At 37.5% G+C, this 21,535-nt stretch overlaps 1 long non-coding RNA gene across 4 annotated transcripts in view; it reads right to left on the bottom strand.

The window, feature by feature from the left end:
- Positions 1 to 21,535, bottom strand: part of LOC130916405 (uncharacterized) — a 66,138-nt gene that overhangs the window by 39,597 nt on the left and 5,006 nt on the right. For all 4 annotated transcript variants that reach the window (XR_009063270.1, XR_009063272.1, XR_009063273.1 and 1 more), the window contains one exon: positions 18,286 to 18,397. This is a non-coding gene — a long non-coding RNA (uncharacterized LOC130916405). The remainder of the gene's footprint in view (positions 1 to 18,285; positions 18,398 to 21,535) is intronic.

Below are 21,535 nucleotides of genomic sequence, written 5' to 3' on the forward strand. Positions count from 1 at the left end.
TGAAAACGATACACTAGTAAACATTTGTTGTGTGTTTTCGTACAGTATTTTAAAAATATAAAAAAGACCACATTTTTTAATAGCAAAATTAAACAACAAAATTTCATACCAATGTTATGTTTTATTTAGGGCTGTCAAACGATTAAAATTTTTAATCGAGTTAATTACAGCTTAAAAATTAATTAATCGTAATTAATCGCAATTAATCGCAATTCAAACCATCTATAAAATATGCCATATTTTTCTGTAAATTATATATATATTCTGTAAAATAAATTGTTGGAATGGAAAGATAAGACACAAGATGGATATATACAGTGGGGAGAACAAGTATTTGATACACTGCCTTGGCAAGATGGATATATACTAGAGCTGTCCCGACTAGTCGACGTAGTCGACGTCATCGATGACGTAAATCCGTCGACGAGCACAACATGCCGTCGACGGTTAATGAAGGGTTAAAAAAATATATGCGTGGAAAGTTAGAATGTCGGATGCTCTGTTTGCAAGCGGGGAAAGCGGCACAAAGCCAAAAAAAGCGCACCAGAGTGTCCAAAACATTGACTTATTTCAAAGAAACAAAGGAGAGTACACTCTTCTGTCCTGTCTCTTCAGTGCCAAGCTTGGCTGCACGTCGGCCGTGAATAAACACCTCAAGCGCCTTCACGCAGTTTGTAAAGTTTTTTTTTTTTTTTTTTCATTTTTGTACACCAGAGGGTGCTGTCGCCTTACTAAATAATAATGTTTCATTGACAATGGGCCTATAAGTGCTATTAGTATTGTTCTTAATGCTAATTGAAAGGTTTATTTCATGCTATGGTTTATTTTATGGTATAGAAAATTATATAAGGTTAAAAGGTCATAAATATATACAGTATATACAGTGATTGCACTCAAGAGAGAGATTGTCAATGATAAGGTAATAAGGTAAAGGCAATTCATATAGGCAATTCATTGATATATAAATAAGGTTTAAAAGGAAAAAGGTGAAAAGTTTTTGTTAATTTCTAATTGTGTTGCTTTATTTATGTGCACCATAGCTCTTACGGTGTGTTTACATCAAGGATGGAATAAAAGTTGTAAACCATCAGTTTAAGAGACCATCTTTTCAATCGGGATGCTACACTAGTTAATTCTATCAGCATTTGAACTCATTGTTTATTTGTGATTTATTATTGTTATTTACGTGTTTATTTGTACTTTAATAAATGATTTGAGTGTTCCAGTATGTTTTTTTTTAATTGATAAGCGTCAACAAAAATTTCATTGCTAAATTAGTTTAAAAAAAAAAAAAAAAAATTAAATAAATTAATTATTAGATTAGTCGACTAATCGTAAAAATAGTCGGCTGACTAATCGGGAGAAAATTAGTCGTTTGGGACAGCCCTAATATATACATTCAACATACGGTACATAAGGACTGTAGTGGGCATTTCACTCTACTGTCATTTAAATCTGTCTATGCCGTCCTCACTCCGAAGCGTCTACTTTTTCCAAAGCTAGACAGCTAGTGAACGACGCCTTAAAAATCAGACTTCTCCCTTTTTCTCTGATTTTTTAATAAAATAGCCTCAAACCATTGTCCTCTTTAGACCGTCGTAAAACTACAACAAAAAAAAGTACACAAGCATAGCATTAGCAACAACGTTAGCTTAGCACGCTATACAGGTTCACTAAACATAAAAAAAAAAAAAAGCGTCTCATACAAAAAATAGAACATTTCGCTAACTAACATAATATGTACATTCTTTACAACAACCACACTTACGGACAAATCTTGTCCAAGGATCATATAAGCACAACATTACAACGTAGGCGTCAGCCCGAGACGTCGTGCAGCCATATTGAACTAGCAAGAAAAAAAATAAATCATGACGCAAAGTGACCACAAGGGTTCGCTGTTAGACAGCACAAAAAGCCTGCTGTAAAACTTACCAAAAGGCAGAATACTGTCTGAGCGGGACATGTGCGTTAATTGCGTTAAATATTTTAACGTGATTAATTTAAAAAATTAATTACCGCACGTTAACGCGATAATTTTGACAGCCCTAGTTTTATTTTTTTATGAGAAATAAAATAAGGCTTACTATATGACCGTCATTTTGTTGGATGGGATTGATAACACAATAAAACTCAAGTGACAGACAACAATAAAGTGCAGTAATTTAATTACTGTATTTCCTGGTGTTTTGAACACAATAGGTAAGTAATTTAAGTGCAAACTTTCAACGTAAACATCTTACAAGCAAAAAATATTATATGCAGCAGCTCTTGAATAAAAGAATTATACCTGTTAGTGTTATCATAAATAAATAATAAATTCTGCTTTACCACTGGTGTAACTGGGGGAATAAAAACATGGCATTTTAGACAGACAAGTCTATAATCATTACTTTAACCCAGTACTTCTCAAATAGTGAGGCGCGCCCCCCCAGGGGGGCGCAGAGCGATGCCAGGGGTGGCGCATGTGACCTCGGGGAACATGCTTTTTTTTTTTCTTCTTTTTTTGCCATACTAGAATGAAGTGTACTTGCGCATCCACTCAGTGGGTGGCAGTGGCGCTCTCATTTTTAAAGTGCGCGCAGTATTTTTGAAGTAAGCAAGAGCACACAGACGAGAGATATGAACTTATGAAGAGCTTTGCGCCGTTTTCGAAAGCTGTTTTCCGGCCGGACTCACGCAGCGACCCACTGTCTTCTCCGGTTCTCACGTGTCCGCCCGAGACGTGCCATTTTCGGCTTGGGATCGTCACGACAACCGCCGTCACCCACGGTTCTCCCTCGGCCGCCGAGAATGCGCTTTTTTCGGGCCGTTTGCCTTTTGGCTTTGACATTTAATACAGTGGTAGGTGAGGAAAGACCACTGTTTACTGTGTCTGAAAATGATTATAGCGGACAACCGGAAGCCAAATCAATTAAGATGCCACTAAAAGACATTAGACCCCAATCTCATTGATAAGCCGCTTGGTTGTTTTTCAGCGAAAACGTGCCGAATGTTGCCAATAATCGTCCCGCTTTGTCAGTGTTATATAAGTAAACCAATGAGCACTGTTAGCATGCTGAGTGGAGAATAACCCCACGCTATTGCAAACTGGAGGTGATACTGTGAGCGGCGAGCAGCGAAAATAAAAACTGTCTTTTTGTCCAAAGACACTCTTTTTCCCTTCTATTCGGTTTTGTTTTTTCGGTCAAATTTTTTGGCATATTGTCCTCATGAGTTAATGTTTCTAATCAATTTGAATTTGTTATAATTTACTTATTTTATTTTTCAGTATCAAATATTTAAAATGTACCTTGAGTATTTTTACAGTTTGGATGTGATTTTTTTTAATTTTTTTTTTTAATTCAGGCAATTGATGTGCGTTAAGTCTTTTCTGTTACAAACAAAAACAATATTGATAAAGTTATACTTTATAAGTTGATCTGTTATTTTCTGTAATAGAAAAAAATGACTGTGAGGCAGAGGCGTACTTATAATAGTAATATTATAGACAAATGATACTATTTACAGTGGCGGCAGAGTTTGGGGGGGGGGCGCGAAACATTTAGGTCTTCCTTGGGGGGGGCGTAACAGAAAATAATTGAGAAGCACTGCTTTAACCTTATACACAGCAAAGTCATTCACTTATGCCTGTGCTTCCACATTTTCTTATTCCTCATCACTGTCTATATCTCTTTCGAAGGGCAGATTTTTCTTGAGGAAGATCAATTGATCCACATGCTCATGTTTAAATAGACTGCGTTTCGTGGAAACAATATCTCCAGCAGATCGTGCTGCCCTTTCCACCATTGTAGTGGGTTATTTTTCAGGGTTAAAAACTCACGATCTCTGTACCGCTTCACACTTCACACTAGCTCTGTCCCATGCTAACAGATCTGGCTGCCTTCGTCACTTCGAAGTCAGACTTTTGTTTTCCAGGGTGCGTTGAAAATCAATCGCTGCACGTCGCTGGCGTGGTGCGCAAACTGTCCATTGTTTTAAGCAGGTTGCTTCGTTGCCACTACAAGTTTCGTTTTGGGCTGTGAAGAAAACGCTACGGAGCGTGCATTACAGTAGCTATGTTAGCTCTCGCGTTGTTATGACACGCCCGTGACGATTGGGTAATGACGGCGACTACTAACGGTTCTGCCGAAATGAATGGGAAGTTGAGGCAACCACGACGGCGGTCACAATCTAAGTGCGCTGTGTGTTGAATGACACAAGCGCAGCATGTGAGGTAACAGCTAAATTATTATCATATTAAGCAATGGATTGAACTAGGCATTAGAAGCCGATTCTTGTGCTCGCGATAGCCGAATTCTATCTCTACTATCGGTTGATTGAATATTTAATGGCTAATTACTGTCGAATGGTAAGTTTACTATCGATACAGCTGTATCTCTCACCTGTAAAACCGGATATCCGGTCGTATCGGTTTATCGTTCTCAAGCTTAATAGAAACGTGTGTCGCAGGCAATGACACAAATCTTGACAGAAATGTTGAAATCAAATATTTACTCTACACATTTTTATAGAATTGGAAAATGTTTGTGTCATTTTTGTCTTCCTACAGAAACCATATCAAAACTAAAAATATACTTCCCTCAACCATCTTTTCCATTTTCAAACATTTTTACTCCAGGGAGCCACTCAGGCAGCTCTAAAGAGCCGCGTGCGGCCTTTAAAACACGGGTTGCCGACCCCAGATATAAGACATGTTTTTTTAACTTTTTTCCCACAGTAAAATTAAAAAAATAAAAAAAACTTTCATGTATATATATTAGGGCTGTCAAACGATTAAATGTTTTAATCGAGTTAATCACAGCTTAAAAATTAATTAATCGCAATTAAGTGCAATTCAAACCATCTCTAAAATATGCCATATTTTTTTGTAAATAAGAGGTCACGGAACCGCATACCTCGGTCCGGTTCCGGACCCCCAAGCCGTCTGGACCAGATCTCAAGCTGTCCGGACTAATACACGTTGCAACAACAAAAATCTTTTTTTTCTGTGGGTTTGCAGAGTGGAGGCTGGCAACAAACAAAAACCTTAGCGGTGACGCGCGTGAGCCAGCCAATGGGAGTGAAGCATTTGAAAGTTATTTTTAGAACAGCATGTCTCACACTCGCTTTCCAGACTCCGCGGATTGACAGCCAAAAACTGAGCCGAATGAAGTTGGAGGAAGAGGCAAAAAGGTACAGCAAATGGCGTGCTCAAAACTAATTTTTTTTTTTTTTTTTTTTTTAATGTTAAAAAAATCTGCGATGGACTGAGGCCACGAAGTTTGAAGCGCGAAGTAACGAGGGATCACTGTATGAACAATATTTTTTATGATGTTCAACTGCTCATAACCAGAGGTAGGTAGTAACGCTTTACATGAACTCCGTTACATTTACTTAACTTTTTGAGAAAAATGTACTTCTAAGATGGGTTTTACTGAGCCATACTTTTTATTTGAGTAGATTTGTGAAGAAAAAATGCTACTCTTACTCTGCTACTTTGGGCTACGCAAGAGTCGTTACATTTTTCCTTTTTTCTACATATCAGATTTATTAATTTTTTTTGCTAGCGATATTATTGCCAAGAGTAGCGCTACTAATTTTACCAATGAGACGTCGCAACAATAATCACATGACTCCATTACACCAATCAGACACAAGCCTGTTCAATCGCGTGTCTTTAAAGCACCATAACAAATGAAGTATTTAACATAAAGCACTGCCCTCAACATGAATCGAAATCGCAGATTTAAAACTTTCACCCACCGACCGACAACGGAAAACCGGAGATATCATCCTTTTAATTTCATAATAGTAACTATGAAGGTACTACAGTATTCACTACTCAAACAGGAACTATTTTCTCCACTAGAGGACAGGGCACTCATGCTCTTTGGACGAATAATGCTTTATTACTGTTTTTTTTTCTCTCTCTATTTTGTTGGGGGTTTTTTTTTCTTTTGGCTTAACGTGGTTATTGGGGTTGTTGTAGACTATCATTATAACAACAGTTCATGTACTCTGCTGGCCAAAAGTGTTGGCACCCCTGCAATTCTGTCAGATAATGCTCAATTTCTCCCAGAAAATGATTGCAATTACTTTACTTTATTATAATTAGTAATATCTTCATTTATTTTGCTTGCTATGAAAAAGCCCAAAAGAGAATGAAAAGAAAAAATTTAATCATTATCATTTTTACACAGAACTCCCAAAACGGGCGGGACAAAAGTATTGGCACCCTCAGCTTGGTAGCACAACCTTTAGACAAAATAACTGCAAACAACCGCTTCCGGTATCCATCAATGAGATTCTTACAATGCTCTGCTGGAATTTTTAGACCATTCTTCTCCGGCCAACTGCTCCAGGTCTCTGAGATTTGAAGGGTGCCTTCTCCAAACTGCCATTTTCACATCTTTTCACAGGTGTTCTATGGGATTCAGGTCTGGACTCATTGCTGACCAGTTTAGAAGTCTCCAGTGCTTTCTCTCAAACCATTTTCTAGTGCTCTTTGAATTGTTTTTTGGGTCATTGTCCTGCCGGAAGACCCATGAACTCTGAGGGAGACCCAACTTTCTCACACTGGGCCCTACATTATACTGCAAAATTTATTAGTAGTCTTCAGACTTCAGAATGCCACGCACACAGTCAAGCAGTCCAGTGTCAGAGGTAGCAAAGCAACCCCAAAACATCAGGGAACTTCCGCCATGTTTGACTGTGGGAACAGTGTTCTTTTCTTTGAAGGCCTCGTTTTTTTCTTGTTATCTCTATGTTGATGCCTTTTGCCAAAAAGCTCTACTTTTGTCTCATCTGACCATTCTTCCAAAAAGTTTTTAGCTTTCTCAGGCGAGTTTTGGCAAACTCCAGCCTGGCTTTTTTATTTCTCTGGGTCAACCAAGTGGGGTCTTCCTGGGTATCCTACCACAGAGTCCCTTTTAGTACGTACGATAGTACGGGTTGACACTGTTTTACCCATGGACTGCAGGACAGCTTCAACTTGTTTGGATGTTAGTCGACGTTCTTTATCCACCATCCGCACAATCTTTTGCTGAAATCTCTCATCAATTTTTCTTTTCCGTCCACATCTAGGGAGGTCAGCCACAGTGCCATTGGCTTTACACTTATTGATGACACTGCGGACGGTAGACACAGGAACATTCAGGTCTTTGGAGATGGACTTGTAGCCTTGAGATTGCCGATGCTTCCTCACAATTTTGCTTCTCAAGTCCTCAGACAGTTCTTTGGTCTTCCTTCTTTTCTACATGCTCAATGTGGTACACACAAGGACACAGGATAGAGGTTGAGTCAACTTGAATCCATTTTAACTGGCTGCAAGTGTGATTTAGTTATTACCACTACCTGTTATGTGCCACAAGTAAGTAACAGGTGCTGTTAATTACACAAATTATAGAAGCATCACATGATTTTTCAAAGGGTGCCAATACTTTTGTCCAGCCCATTTTTGGAGTTTTGTGTAAAATGATAATGATTTAATTTTTTTCCCCATTCTCATTTGTTTTTTTCATTGCAAGCAAAATAAATCAAGATATTAATACAAAAGCATTTGTAATTGCATCGTCAACCATTTTCTGGAGGAAATTGAGAGTTATCAAACAGAATTGCAGGGGTGCCAATACTTTTGGCCGGCAGTATAGATACGTTTGTGCTGAGAGAAAAAAAAAATCAAACAAAAATAAGCAGTTACTCAAAATGTTTCTCATTACTTGAATAATCTTTTCAATGGATACCTTTTTACTTGTACTTGAGTACATTTTTTGGATGACTACTTTTACCTGAGTAATATTATTTTGAAGTAAGGTTACTCTACGTGAGTAAAATTTTTAGCTACTCAACCCACCTCTGCTCATAACCAAAAAATGAAAAAGAGTAGAAGCAAATTTTGTTGAAAGATGGGAATTTAATCTTTCTTTTTGCAAATTCTGTGTTCATGTAGCCGTAGAACATAATATTCTGTGGCAATTTAAAGAAGGGGATGTCTTGTGACACAATATTTGGTAGTGAATATGTTAAAAGTTACAAATGTTTTGCTGCATCATGCCTGTGACCCACTAGCATCACCAAATGTTTGGAGTGTCACTCTTTAGACCTGAACCCTACAATATAGGTAGGAATGGCAGCGCAAAATGAAAGGGGACAGGGAAAAGTTATTTCCCACACACTTCCAACAACTTTTTAATTGCAAAAAAAAAAAAAAAAAAAAAAAACAGTTAGCCAAATACGTTGTTTTCTTTCCACCAATGTAATTTGGGGGGTTCTGAATGACTGATTTAGTCACAAGAAGGAGTCATGCCATATCCTCTAGGATTCAAAGGCAGCTGAAGAACTTTTCGGATTTCAGTGTAATTGTACAAATATAAACTTTGGACGAGTTCGTCAAAACAACCATGTCATGTTTAACGCATAACTGCGAGGATAATTTGCGGGGGGTTTTTTTGTTTTGTTTGTTTGTTTGTTTGTTTGTTTGTTTTTTTAGTTTTTTTGCACGCCGCTAATAGTCTCCTCACAAACCTGGAAGTCTGACGTAAATTCCTGAACGGAAGACTAACCACAGCTAGCATAGCAGCACCAACGATATCAGTGATATTTCCACCGAAAGTAACCATTCAGGATCGCTGTTTCATGACGCTAACGATGGCAAAGGCTCCAAGGAAAAGATTATCTACATATTAATCCCTTCATGTTTGAACCTGAAGTATCAGATGACGATGATTTACTCGGCACAGGACATTTTGGTGATGACGCCGGTTGGCAGCTCAACACTTCACAAAAGGAAGAGTGGTAGGCATCTAGCAACGTGATTTCTCTCTGAACCTTTCTTTCCCCAGTCATTCTGTGACATAATTATCCGTAATTTCGTAATAAATGTATCAAATTGATATGAATAGTCAGCTATCAGCTGTCTTAAGACAGGCAAGCAACAACAACAAAACAACAGGTCGCGATCAAGTAATAAACGTAACAAGTTGCCAGTAAGGGTCTACTTATGTTTTTGAAAAACCAAGGTTGTATCCTTCCTAGCTTTCAAAGCTATCGTCGTTAAAATGTTGAAAACAAAGACGCGATCAAGAAGCCGGGGAGAAGTGCTTCCGCTCGACTCTCACAAAAGACAATCCTTGCAGAAGTTTTTGGGGCCCACTCATAGAGTCTCGAGCCTTCGTGTGAGCAATTCTGGATCTTGATCTTCTTTACCTTGAGGAACTTTGAGGTAGAGATAGAAGTATGCGATGGAGCACCATCCTGCTGCAGAATTTGTCCCTTTTTATGGCTAGGAATGTAAGAGGCAGCTAAGATTTGTTGATATTTCAGACTATTTACGTTGCCTTCCACCCTGCAGATCTCTCAGGGTGCAGACAATTACAAAACCGTGTGGCATTTGCCAAGGCCCACAGCCTGTCAAAAGGATGGATGCTGAAAAAGTGGCAAAAGATGGATTTTTCAAATGAATCTTCCATTGAATTACACCACAGTCACCGCAAATATTGCAGGAAACCTACTGGAGCCTACATGGATCCGAGATTCACTCAGAGAACAGTGAAGTTTGGTGGTCCAAAATCAATGGTCTGGGGTTACATCCAGTATGGGGGTGTGCGAGAGATCTGCAGGGTGGAAGGCAACATAAATAGTCTGAAATATTAACAAATCTTAGCTGCCTCTTACATTCCTAACCTTAAAAAGGGACAAATTCTGCAGCAGGATGGTGCTCCATCGCATACTTCAATCTCTACCTTAAAGTTCCTCAAGGCAAAGAAGATCAAGACCCTCCAGGACTGGCCAGCCCAGTCACCAGACATGAACATAATTGAGCATGAGCATAGAAGACGAAAGCCAAGAATGTTGATGAACTCTGGGAGGCATGCAAGACTGCTTTCTTTGATGTTCCTGATGACTTCATCAATAAATTGTATGAATCCTTGCCGAACCGCATGGATGCAGTCCTTCAAGCCCATGGAAGTCATACAAAATATTAAATTTGGATCTTACAGCACCACTACTTAATTTGCTTATGTTGTGTAACATATTTTTGTATTTGAAGCACAGTTTTTGTTCAATTTTCACACTACTTTCTGTAGGCGACAAAACTTTTGTCTTGCCAAAATTTGACCTTTATGTCTTCATTAAATGAAAAATCCAACACCTTCACGTCTGGATTCACAAATCTGACAGTCACACTAATCGCTGAACTCACAATTGATCGACAACTTTACGTAAGTGTTACGTCCAATCAATGACTTTTGGGAAGAAAATTCATGTGAAGACAAAAAAAAAAAAAAAAGCTGTTCATGTATCGCAATGTATAATGCTACCATGTATTGACTGTGCGTCCTTGGTTGGTTGAAGGGGACGGGACTTGATAAGCATATGCTTCTCCCGTCAGCCATTGTCTTTTTTCTTCGGTTTTGTTTCTTCGGGTTAATCATATCACAAAGCTTGTAACTGCAATGATACTGATGATGATGACAACAAATGAATCAATCAATAAATAAATAAATAAATAAAATTTTCAGTGAAACAAATATATTTTTGTGCATTCAACATCATTAGCTTTCATATGAGCCATTTCTGAAACCAATTGAATAATTAATAGTCAGGTTATTAGCAATTGTCCTTACAAAATGGATAAGCAACAAGACTTTTGTCAGGGACTGTACTAGTACTTTCGTGTTTGAGAGCTGGCGAGGTCTTCAGGAATTGACGTCATCAGGCAAGGCACGTCCCTCGTTGCTAAGGTGTTGCTATGGCAGCAACGCAAAAACTACGCGGTCAATTCAAAGTTTTTTGGTAATGAGAGTTTTGAGACAGCGAATGATGCATTAAAGCCAATTTAACGGAGGAAAATGCTCATGAATCGAAGTCTTCAGCTGCCCTTTAAACTGTAATTTAATACTATTTATCTTGGATTGTCATTTCAGCACACTTCAACAAGTGTCTGGAGCTGGACTCTCTCAGAGCAGTTTTCAGGTGGCTGTCCAAAAAAATTAAACGTAATGTGACGCAGAAATGAGTTAACTAAAAAACAAACAAACAAAACATTTACTGCAGGTGGGCTGGAAATGCACCTACGACAAATGCATGGGTGTTCACTGTAGCTAAAGGTGTTTTCTGTCATCAAAGGAAATAACCAAAATAACAGCATTTGGGGGTTTTTTTTTCATATACCACGGAAACCAGCCATTTCTCACAAAAACACAACAATCCGCAATCGGATTATTAGATGACATCAGCATCAAAACTTGAGAGTGTTAGGTTATAAACCTTACACCCCTTTCCACCATTTTCTTTCGCACAGCCCACATCTGTTCAACCTTCAATATTATAACCTAGAGACCAAACAATTTACAGGTCAACATCAACATTTATCTTGTTTCTGTAATTTTCTAACTGTACAAATATCACACAACCAAGTACCCTGTACACAATATCAAAGTATTAATATACCAGAAAAACCAAAGTAGTCCATAACAAAGTGTGAAATGGTGTGCTTTGTCTGATGAACATTGTGCCTTCATAGATTTTTCTGACCTGCTGTATCTTATGCAAAGGAGAGACAAAGAGAAAATGAGTGCTGCTAATTTGCAGGAAAGTAATTACTCTTTTAATACAAAATTCTACTTTTTGTGATGCTTTCTTACTAAATTTTATTCATTCATCATCAGAGGCGCTTATCCTCACAAGGGTTGTGTAGGTGGTGGAGCTTATCCGAGCTAACGATGGGCAGAAGGCGGAGCACACTCTGAATTGGTTGCCAGCCAATTGCAGTACTAAATTTTAATAAAAATTTCCGTTCAGTTTTTGGCAACTATTGACACATGACTATCAATGTTTCATCTAAACTGAGCACGTGCCAAATTGCGCACTGCTTGCACACACTCAGCGCATAAGATATCTATGAAGCGCAGAAAAATAAAATTCAACAGAAACGTATTGTAGCGCCAATAGGACTACTGTCTGTTAGCGCCGCAATGATTTGTCAGCGCAACACTCCTATTGGTGTGTTTCGGCAACGCGGCGCTCCTATTGGTGCGTTCGATACGGCAACGCGGCGCTCCCATTAGTGCGTTTGATACGGCAATGCTCCCATTGGTGCTTTCGATACGGCAACGCAACGCTCCCATTGGTGCTTTCGATATGGCAACGCGACGCTCCCATTGGTGGAGAAAAGTTAATTTGACTCCTCTGCTGATTTACTGAAGCAACATTCCACTGCCAATCTTTGCAAGCGCCAAAGTATTAATTAATATCTAATTTTAGAACTAATCTAGTTAATGAGTTAATTAGACCAACAAAATTGTTTTCTGTAACATTTTGCAACGTAACTCGATGAGCGACAGATGTTTAGAAAAATGCTTTCAAATGTTTGGAACAAAATATATTCTTGAATTAAGAACGTTTCTGACCTTTCAAAGCTTTTTAGAGATTAAATATATTAATTTCAGTGTTAACGCGTTAGTGATTAGTTTCTTTCAGTAACGAGCAATCTACCACGTTCATTTTTCTAAATCAGTAATCTGATTAAAGTTATTTTCCTTGATGCCTGTGCTTTACTATTTTGTTATTGCCTCATAATGTATGTAGAATGAAGAATACTGTAGTCATGGGAGTAACATCACATGTTACATTTTGTAATTGGAGATTACAAAACGGGAAAAAAAACAGATCATGTGTATTACCATGCTGCGTGAGCCGTGAGCATGAGAGTTTGCGACCAAAACAACATAGACTTGCAACCTCGCTACGGTGCAATGAAAGAGGCAGCAGATATACTACAAACGGATGCATTTGCTCACTGGAAACACAGCCATTACTTCACATTTTTGTCCAGTAAAGATGACAAAAATATCTCCGTGCGTTGCGAACTTTACTCTGGCTCAAAAAGACTGTCGACCGCTAAAAGCATCCAATTCAAGCACCACTTGGAATTACAGCACAACGCGACAAAACTCGAAACAAAGGCTATAGGTAACGAGACGCCAGTACTTTTTGATACTGCTCGTGCTCAATCCTCAATTCAAGCTCAGTTGTTTTTTAACCTTTTGAAAGCTTAGGTTTAAAGAAATTCTAAATATCCATTTTGCATCATCAGCTGTAGTTTTGGCTAAGCAATGCAAACGACCATCTCTAAGGTGCTATAGTCACATGATCTGTTCAAAAAAATAATTTGGACCCATTATGAAATACTTTGAAGGATTCTTGTTCATTTCGTTCATTTTTGTTGTTTGTTTCATTGCTTTAAAACTTTTATAGAAGACATTTTAATGGCTATATTAATGGCTATATTTTAATAGTCTTTATTTTAAACTTGACTTTAGGCTTAATCTTTTGAGTTAGCCGGGGTTTAATCAGTCGTTGGAGTTGATTTGAACAAATTCTGTGCAGTTTGAGAGTGATTTGTTAGTTTCAGGGCTCTGGTGTGGCCAAGCTTGCGCGAGTCAATGGTGGTTGAAATCTAACTCCTTCAACTAATTGAACCCCCGCTAACTTGAATATTAAGCCTTATGTGAAAAATTCAATTACAGTACATGCGATGAAATTTTTCTGTTGTCATTCTAATGTTGAGGCCGCATAGGGAGAAAAATTGGTAAAAAGTAACTGACAGATTACTTTTAAAGTAACTTAGTTACTTTGATAAAAAGTAATCAGTAAAGTAACTAGATTACTTTTTTGAGGCGGAATCAGTATTCAGTAATTAACTCACTATGTCAAGTAATCTGTGAACACACTGACTAATTTATTGCTTAAAATATGTCTTTTAAGCTAATTTTCCGCTAGCTATTTTTCTTATTTCAAGAAATCTGAGTCATAATTTACTTGAAGCACTGGCAGAAATTTCACTTATTTCTTGTAGATTTACACTGAAAACGAGGGAATTTAACTAGTTTTAAGGAGGTGTGTTTTTGCAGTTTAGCTGCTCAGACACAGAGAATAGGAATCTTGAGTGTCCTTATTGTCTGAACAGTTTTAATGTGGGAGTGATATAGTGTGATATTGTGGTTGTTCACTATTTTTTTATTTATTAACTCACCCATGCCCCAATTGGACCTTACCCAGGCCAAAGCAGGACTCTGCTATAGTTAGAGCAAGACTCTCACTTATATCATAGTACACATCTCATGACAACGACGTCTTGGTCTTTTTCATTTTAGGTGGGCCAAATCAATTATACTGTATTAAAAGGAAACTAATGGAAATTGCTGCTGTAATTTCTTTCTTTTAATAAGCCATGTAACTTGCTATGCTCCAAGGTTTTGAATAGACGTGATACTGGTGTGTAGCCTCCGTGTACACATCTGATGTTGCTCACTGTGGTCCGCAGTGTGCTCAGAGAGCTTGTGTGTCAGCTCAGACACATGAAAAATTAGAGGGAACATTGATGACCATGTACTTCGCGGTAAGTGTGTGTAGGTCACAAGGGCAGTAGTAAAATAAGCATTTTGCATGGTTCCCAACAAAATTCTTATAGGAATACATTGCTTTGATTATGAGTTCGTTATGAGATTATGAGCAAAAGAAAAACATCATCCTGCCACATGGTACACACAACCAACAACAGCCAACCAACAACAAAAACTGCTGGAAAATTGTATGTTTTTTTTTTTTTTGTTTTTTTTTTTTTTTTTGAAATAAAACCCAGGGTGCAATTTTTTGTATGACTGTCATCTAAATTCAGATTAAAAAGTCAAAGAAGCAAAGTCAACAAACACACACTCTTAACAACAGAACTTGCTATAGAAGTAAACATTGCATCTGAATGTTTGATACACAATACACACCCGGGTTTGGTCCACCAAACTCACATACTGAAGCTATTAATATATGCTAAAACTGTCACCTACTATGGCATTAAATTGAAACTAAAGCATTTGCCTTAATACACACACATGCACACACACCCCCACACACACACACAGCCTTTTTCACTACAGGATAAAAGACAACGGAAGCAAGCCACTTCAGTAAAGAAAAGAAAATCTAGCAGTCAATGTGATTTTTAAAAAGAAAGTATAGAAATTAAATATGTAGAGCAATTACTACAAAAGCTAACATGTCTAAAATAAATGGATTCAATGTACAGATAAAAAAGCTCACACTGGTAAAGACAAATGTTTTCTAGACTCCCATATTTTCAACAAAAAGTATAAATCCCAAATGATTGTTTTTAACATCACAAAACATTTTTAAAGTTATATTTTCGTCAATGGATCCTATACTGCCAGGCACATCTGAACTTTTTCATGCTGTCAATGCAATGCAGTATTTTTAAAACCGTATATTTTTCAAATGTTTGCATTTATGTGCCCCATTTGTGCAAATCTAAAAATAATACATTTAGATTTTAGCTAATTAATATTGCAGATGCATTCAAAATTAATATTTGAGAACTACTAAGTTGTTTTTCTACTGATTACCTTACTAACTTTAAAACATCCTACCAAACATTCACTTAGAGAATAGACCTTTTTTTCTCTGTTTAAATAATAATAAAAGCTTGTATTGAAAAATATATTTATATAAGCTAAACCTTACCACAATTTACATAAATTTGAATAAATATGTTAAAGTATTGTTTTGTATCGGGTTTGTGGCAAATATGTCACATTTCTGCCACAGTGTGTTGGTACCGCTTTATTGTGACTGAACTTGTCAGCTTTTGGGAGAGAAGTGTGACACATTATGAGCTCACGCAGGCACAAAAATGCTTCGGACAATTTTCTACTAAATTTTACACAAAACAAATGAGGGGCTGTGTCCCACACTCATGTATTCTTAAACATACACACACAAACACAGGCTAATAGAAATGATATAATCATTAATAATATTTTGATCGGCTATATAGGGCACAAACCCCGTTGAAAATGTTCAATTGAAAATGCGGATACTTCTTGAAATTAGTCCAGCTATTAACACTCCATGATACCAAGCGTTTTGCATGATTTCTTACTAAATTCTTGAAAAACATGTTTTCATTATGAACAATATTTATGATTGAGTATGTGACATTAAGTACCAAATATTCAGTCAAATAAGCTCACACTGTCCAAAATGAGTAGTTTTGAGCATGTCATCAAAATTTTAATTCTGATGCATTGGTTATATTACGGGTGGGGCAAATTTTGATATATACTAACACACGAGCAAAGAACTACAATTGTCATGATGCTTTTGTTGCTAGATATCCATTTATTATTATTAAATGTTGGTAAACTTTCTGTATAGTTTGCTAATAAATTCTTTTCATAGGGCTGTCTATTGAAAATATATTATTACTGTAATATATTACTGAGTTCTGCTTCACAACGCTGACAGTAGTGCTTCGATTTTATACATACAGTATAATTTGCTTGTAATTTATCATTATTTTCATAAGCCAGTTATTTGAATCTTGTTTTTTTTCAAAGCCATTCATGTGAATTCCTTTGAAAATTTTGTAGGATTTGTAACAGAAAGTAATTGCAGAAAACTATTTTTTTCTGCATTTTTTTTTAAATGATTAGTTCGTGTTTGTGATATTTTGGACAGAAAATATGAGTTAATGCATAGGTGAATGATCATGTTTTAGTGAGATTGACAACAATAGACGTCCAAGCCATTTGAACTGAGAGGTGCTGCCTTTTCTATAAGGTCAAATGGATTAGACGTCTATTTCCCTCAATGGCAGACAATGAATCCGTAACATTTTATGAGTGAATTCTGCCGGTTATTCATAGTCTGCGTGTGAGCATCTAGGCACGAGTTGTGCCCAACAGCAGTTCCTTGCGAAAGTTCTGTGTCCTGTTCAATAAACGCCTTAAAGTGAATCCACTGAGGCTCTCCTTGCCCACATTTAATGGCATTACAGCAACTTAATTGCTCCATTCTTCTTTCCCTTCACTCAATTAATATCTATATGATATTCGTTAATAACTGGGGTTTTGGATTGCAACACTAACCAAAATAAGCGTCAGTTTAATTGTCAGCTATTAACTTGAAAAATGTGGAGAAAAAGGCACAATTGTAAACTATGCTACAACTGTACACTAACTTTATCCTTTGAGATAATGATTATACTTTATGTTGCAGATTATTGATACGAGGACTTTCATTTAGGAATTGATATTATTATGCACTTTTTTGTCAGTATGCGAACTGCATGTAAATTGAATTCAAACTGGTTTCAGCCCATTTTAACATGTTTTCTCACCTGATCCTAAAATGTCAGACATGCATTTTTGTTACAATTGACATTCACGAACTATTAATCATCATTTTCGGGCCCGAACACCTGACATGGTACTAAAACTACGCAGGGAAAATTCCACTACCACAGATGTGTTCAGTTGTAGGCTTGGGGGGGAGCTTTAATTCGCCAACTGCATCACATCATGTGGCAAACTAAAGCAGATAAAATGTTTCTATTTTATGTTCCTTACAGATTTTTTTTTCCATTTTCAATAAAGAACTTTTTAACTCTTCTGTGTGTTCAACAGCTATTACAATCAGGTTTCCTCATTAATTCCCTTCCCAGCATAAATTTAACAGTGATCATATACTTAAAGGAGGTGACTGCAAGTTAAGGACGAAATTGCTTGTTTATTTTGCTGAATAACAATGTACCAAAGTTGCTTTCCCACACTTCCAAACACGTATTATACATGTTTTTTTAAATTAATTCTCCCCTTAACATAAGTTGAGCAAAAGCTGTAAATGTATACTAAATTGACTATAAATCTAAGACAATGTATTTTTTTTCTTCTCATGGGCAAAAAAGATCACCCAAAATTGCTGATCTTCCTCACTTTTACTATAAATTTTAAGTATTGTCTTCATTCAATCTATTCTGATAACAAACAATAGGTACTGAACAAGGACAGTACATTTCTATTCGTTTTTTGCTTGTTTGTTTTGTTGATTTGTTTGTTTCTTCAAGAACGAGTTTGCCACATCAGCTTTATACGAATCCAAAACTATGTGCATATATTTTACACGTCATTTTCTGAATAAAAAAAAATTCAACAGCTCACGCTTTAAAGTTAACTGAATCTCTATCATTTAAGATTCACAAAGTACCCAAATGACTTGTTGTAAACTTGTACGAGCAGTGTGACACACAGGCTTAGCGTCCATTTTGTTGGCAGATGACTGTCAAGATGATTTCACCAAACAGTATTTCTTTATCTTAATGCAAACTACTCTTTTCCGTGTTTATACACACATATATATGGTATAATCAAACTCGTGAGGACGACAAATGATCACCCATAAGTTCTGCACACACGCAGCCTCGAACCTTCCCGGGATTTGCGCAATTACCTCTTTGGGGGAGAAGGAGGAGGTCTCTCCAAAACACGCACATGATGGGTCACCTCTACAAGACTGTATCAGGCTCCTCGTCCTGGACCGGTGCTTATATTTTCCATTTAACCTGCGAGACACAACATACGCGCACGGTGAGGAGTTTTTGCAAGAGCGTGCGTGTTTTGAACTTCGTTTTTCATATGACGTCACTTATAGTCGACAGGATAAAAAGCTTCTGGGTTGTTGTTTTGAATAAGGGCGTAGGTTTGGGCTCAACATTGGTAGGGACCATATAACAGCATAACCTGCATGAACACTTTTTGTTGGGGACGGGACATTAATAAGACCATACAGATTGGGTGATATGAATCTAATTAATTGATCATTGCAAAATAAATCTGTATTATATTTACTTTCATATGTATTGGTTCAGGTGGTACACAGTTCGATTCAAACCTTTGTTTTCAAAAACTACTAAAGAAACATTTTCAAAACTTCTAGAATAAATATTTGAACACAACTTAAATTACATAACATACAGAATACAAACTTCTTAATAATATCTAAACTATCCAGAAATACAAAAAAATAATCATTTGCCACTCAACATTGTCTGTCTAAATAGATAAATTAAATATAACCGGAAAAATTTCTTACTCAGGAAGTAACAAAAATAAACAAAAATGGAGCCTTCCTTTAGGTAAAACACTACTGTTTTTGTCCACAAGCACAGACAAACTCATCAAAAAAAATGAAAGCTAGTGGCCGAAAAAAACGTCTAATATCCCTTCTCTGTGAAAGGGGTGGAGGAGACATGTTGTCGCCATGTATTTCTGTCAGGGCTGTGAGTGCATGTGTGTGTTGGGGGGGGCAAGTCATCAACAAATCAAACGTGCGTTTTTGGGAAAAAATGGACTGTCTCATTGAGCAAGTGAAAAGGGATAAATGTAAGTCTTAACATAATGAAAACAATTCCATTAATAATGGTTGGGTCACTTCTATCCTTACAACATACGGGAAGACAATGTAAATCACCTATATAGCAGAACTCGTTATATAATGCAAATAAGTTTGCATAAAAGTTGGTGGGGACAATTTGAGAATCCTGAAAAGTTGGTAGTGCATGTTATGTCCCTACCGTCCCTATGCAAACCTACGCCCTTGGTTTTGAAGCATGTCCATCTTTCTTTATTTTGTATGTTTTAAGTGTTGAATCGTAGAACTATAAATGGTTGACCTTTTTTGTATACCCATAACTTGTTGTCTGTAACGTCATCATCATGACATATACTCGAACGTTCTGCACGTTTGTCTCGCTCCTATTTTTCTATAATAATGTATTTGAAGTGGTGACGCACTTTATCATGGGGGGCTATGACCATTTTTTGGTACCATCCTGTTAAATTTGTCATTATTAAATGACACTATATCGATGTCATATTCTCACTAAGCTGCATATGTTTCACATGCCATTTAGAATACTAAGGTTTAGAAAACTTTTAAATTATGTTTACAATGCAGTAACTGACACTTGGGTCAGTTAATCTGATTGTTGATGATGAGTGTGCGTTGACGGGACATATGACGTCACCGAGCCACCAATCACGCCGCTCTTATGACTTTTTTTTTTATGTCTGTGCACGCCACGCGTGATTCAGGAGGTAGTGGGGTGGGTTTGCGTTCTTAAAAACAACATTTCAGCTTATTATGGGCTTATTATTGCTCACTTTAAATGCTACACTTCTTTTTGAATGGGTCAGATGGTAGTCGTGTATGGTGCGCACACGTGTACTTGTATTGGACGGGGGGTGAGAAGGAGGGAGGCAGGGGGGCTATGCTTGAGTTGCAATCACTTCGATTCATAAAACTGTACAATTGAGAGTGAGGTGGACTTATTTTAACACCTTTAAAAATGTCTTGCTGTTTGTTTCATTTGCACAATGCAAGGAACATTGATTTCAAAATAAAAGAATGTCAAGGATTTTACGGAGAAAGTGTAACTTTTTTTTTTTTTTTTTTACAATGTATTCTTTAATTTTAAACCTTGGGATCACTTAGACCTGCAACATAACAGGATGTTTGAGTGAAGTCCAAATAAAGTTTGTTCAAGGTGCTAAGTGTGTATGTGTGTGTTTGACACATAAAGTTGTTGTGTTTCATCGCACACACAGACTAAAACAATTAAAAATTTGTACAGTAAAACATGCAGGAGTTGGAGATAAAAGTATTTTAAAAAATAAAAAATAAAAAGTGAAGGGTTGGCAAACTATACAATTAATATGAGGAAAAAGTGCAGAGGTTCCACTGTGATGTAAACAAGGTGCGCAAATAAAGACGAGAGCAAGAATTAAATTGGGGGTTAGGGGCGACAAAAAAAAGGCAGACAAAAATTAATGAGGGGAAAAAACAGCAAAGCGAGCGAGCGTGAAAGGGGAAATTCCACGAGTGGCTTAAATGAAATCCAGCCTTCCGATGTGTCGTCGATGTTGGCAACGGCGAGTGCGCCCCCCGCGAATGCTTTTTGGGGTAAGGGCTTCCCAGATGAATAGCTCAGAACAGCAAGCCCAGACCGCAAAAAGATTCGAGAAGGACAGTTTCTTTGTTGTTGTTTTTCTTGTTCTTTTTTTTCTGAGGTGCTCCTCCGTGACTTCTGCTGCCTTGAATCTCTCCCCCACTCTTCACTCGAGTGCATCCTCAGCTATCGGCATCGCACAGAGACTCACTCACGCACACGCACGCATGCATGCACACTCATAAATGGAAATAGCAGGAGAAAAGAGAGGAATTTCCGCAATGTTAGCGCTGTCCATGGTCCTTTTGCCTCTCCTCCTCCTCTCCTGGAAGCGGTTTGCATGCATACCCCCCTTTTTTCCTCCCTCCCTATAGTGTTGGAGCTGTTGCTGCTTTTTTTTTTTTTTTTTTTTTTTTTTTTGCTGCTGCTGCTGTCTCTGCTGCTGCTCCGTGAGAGGAGGGAGCCAGGCTGTAGACTGCTGGCAATAAATAGAGAGCAGGGGGAGCGTGCGATTGGTGCGCGAGCGAACTCGTCATCAGCCAATCAGGGCCAAGCTCACATAGGGACCCCCCTTTAAAAAATTAGGGAAAAAAAGAAATGACGGGGGGAGGGGGGTAACCAATTTGTGATCAATAGTAATGATAAGGGGGTCAGGCTATTTCCTGAAGCTTTTTTTTTTAATACATGCAAATTGAATTATAGGACTTAGGCAGAAGGGAGAATTAAGGGGCATGGCTGAACCAATCAAAGCGC

Source organism: Corythoichthys intestinalis, chromosome 5, assembly GCF_030265065.1.
Source record: "Corythoichthys intestinalis isolate RoL2023-P3 chromosome 5, ASM3026506v1, whole genome shotgun sequence".
NCBI lineage: Eukaryota > Metazoa > Chordata > Actinopteri > Syngnathiformes > Syngnathidae > Corythoichthys > Corythoichthys intestinalis.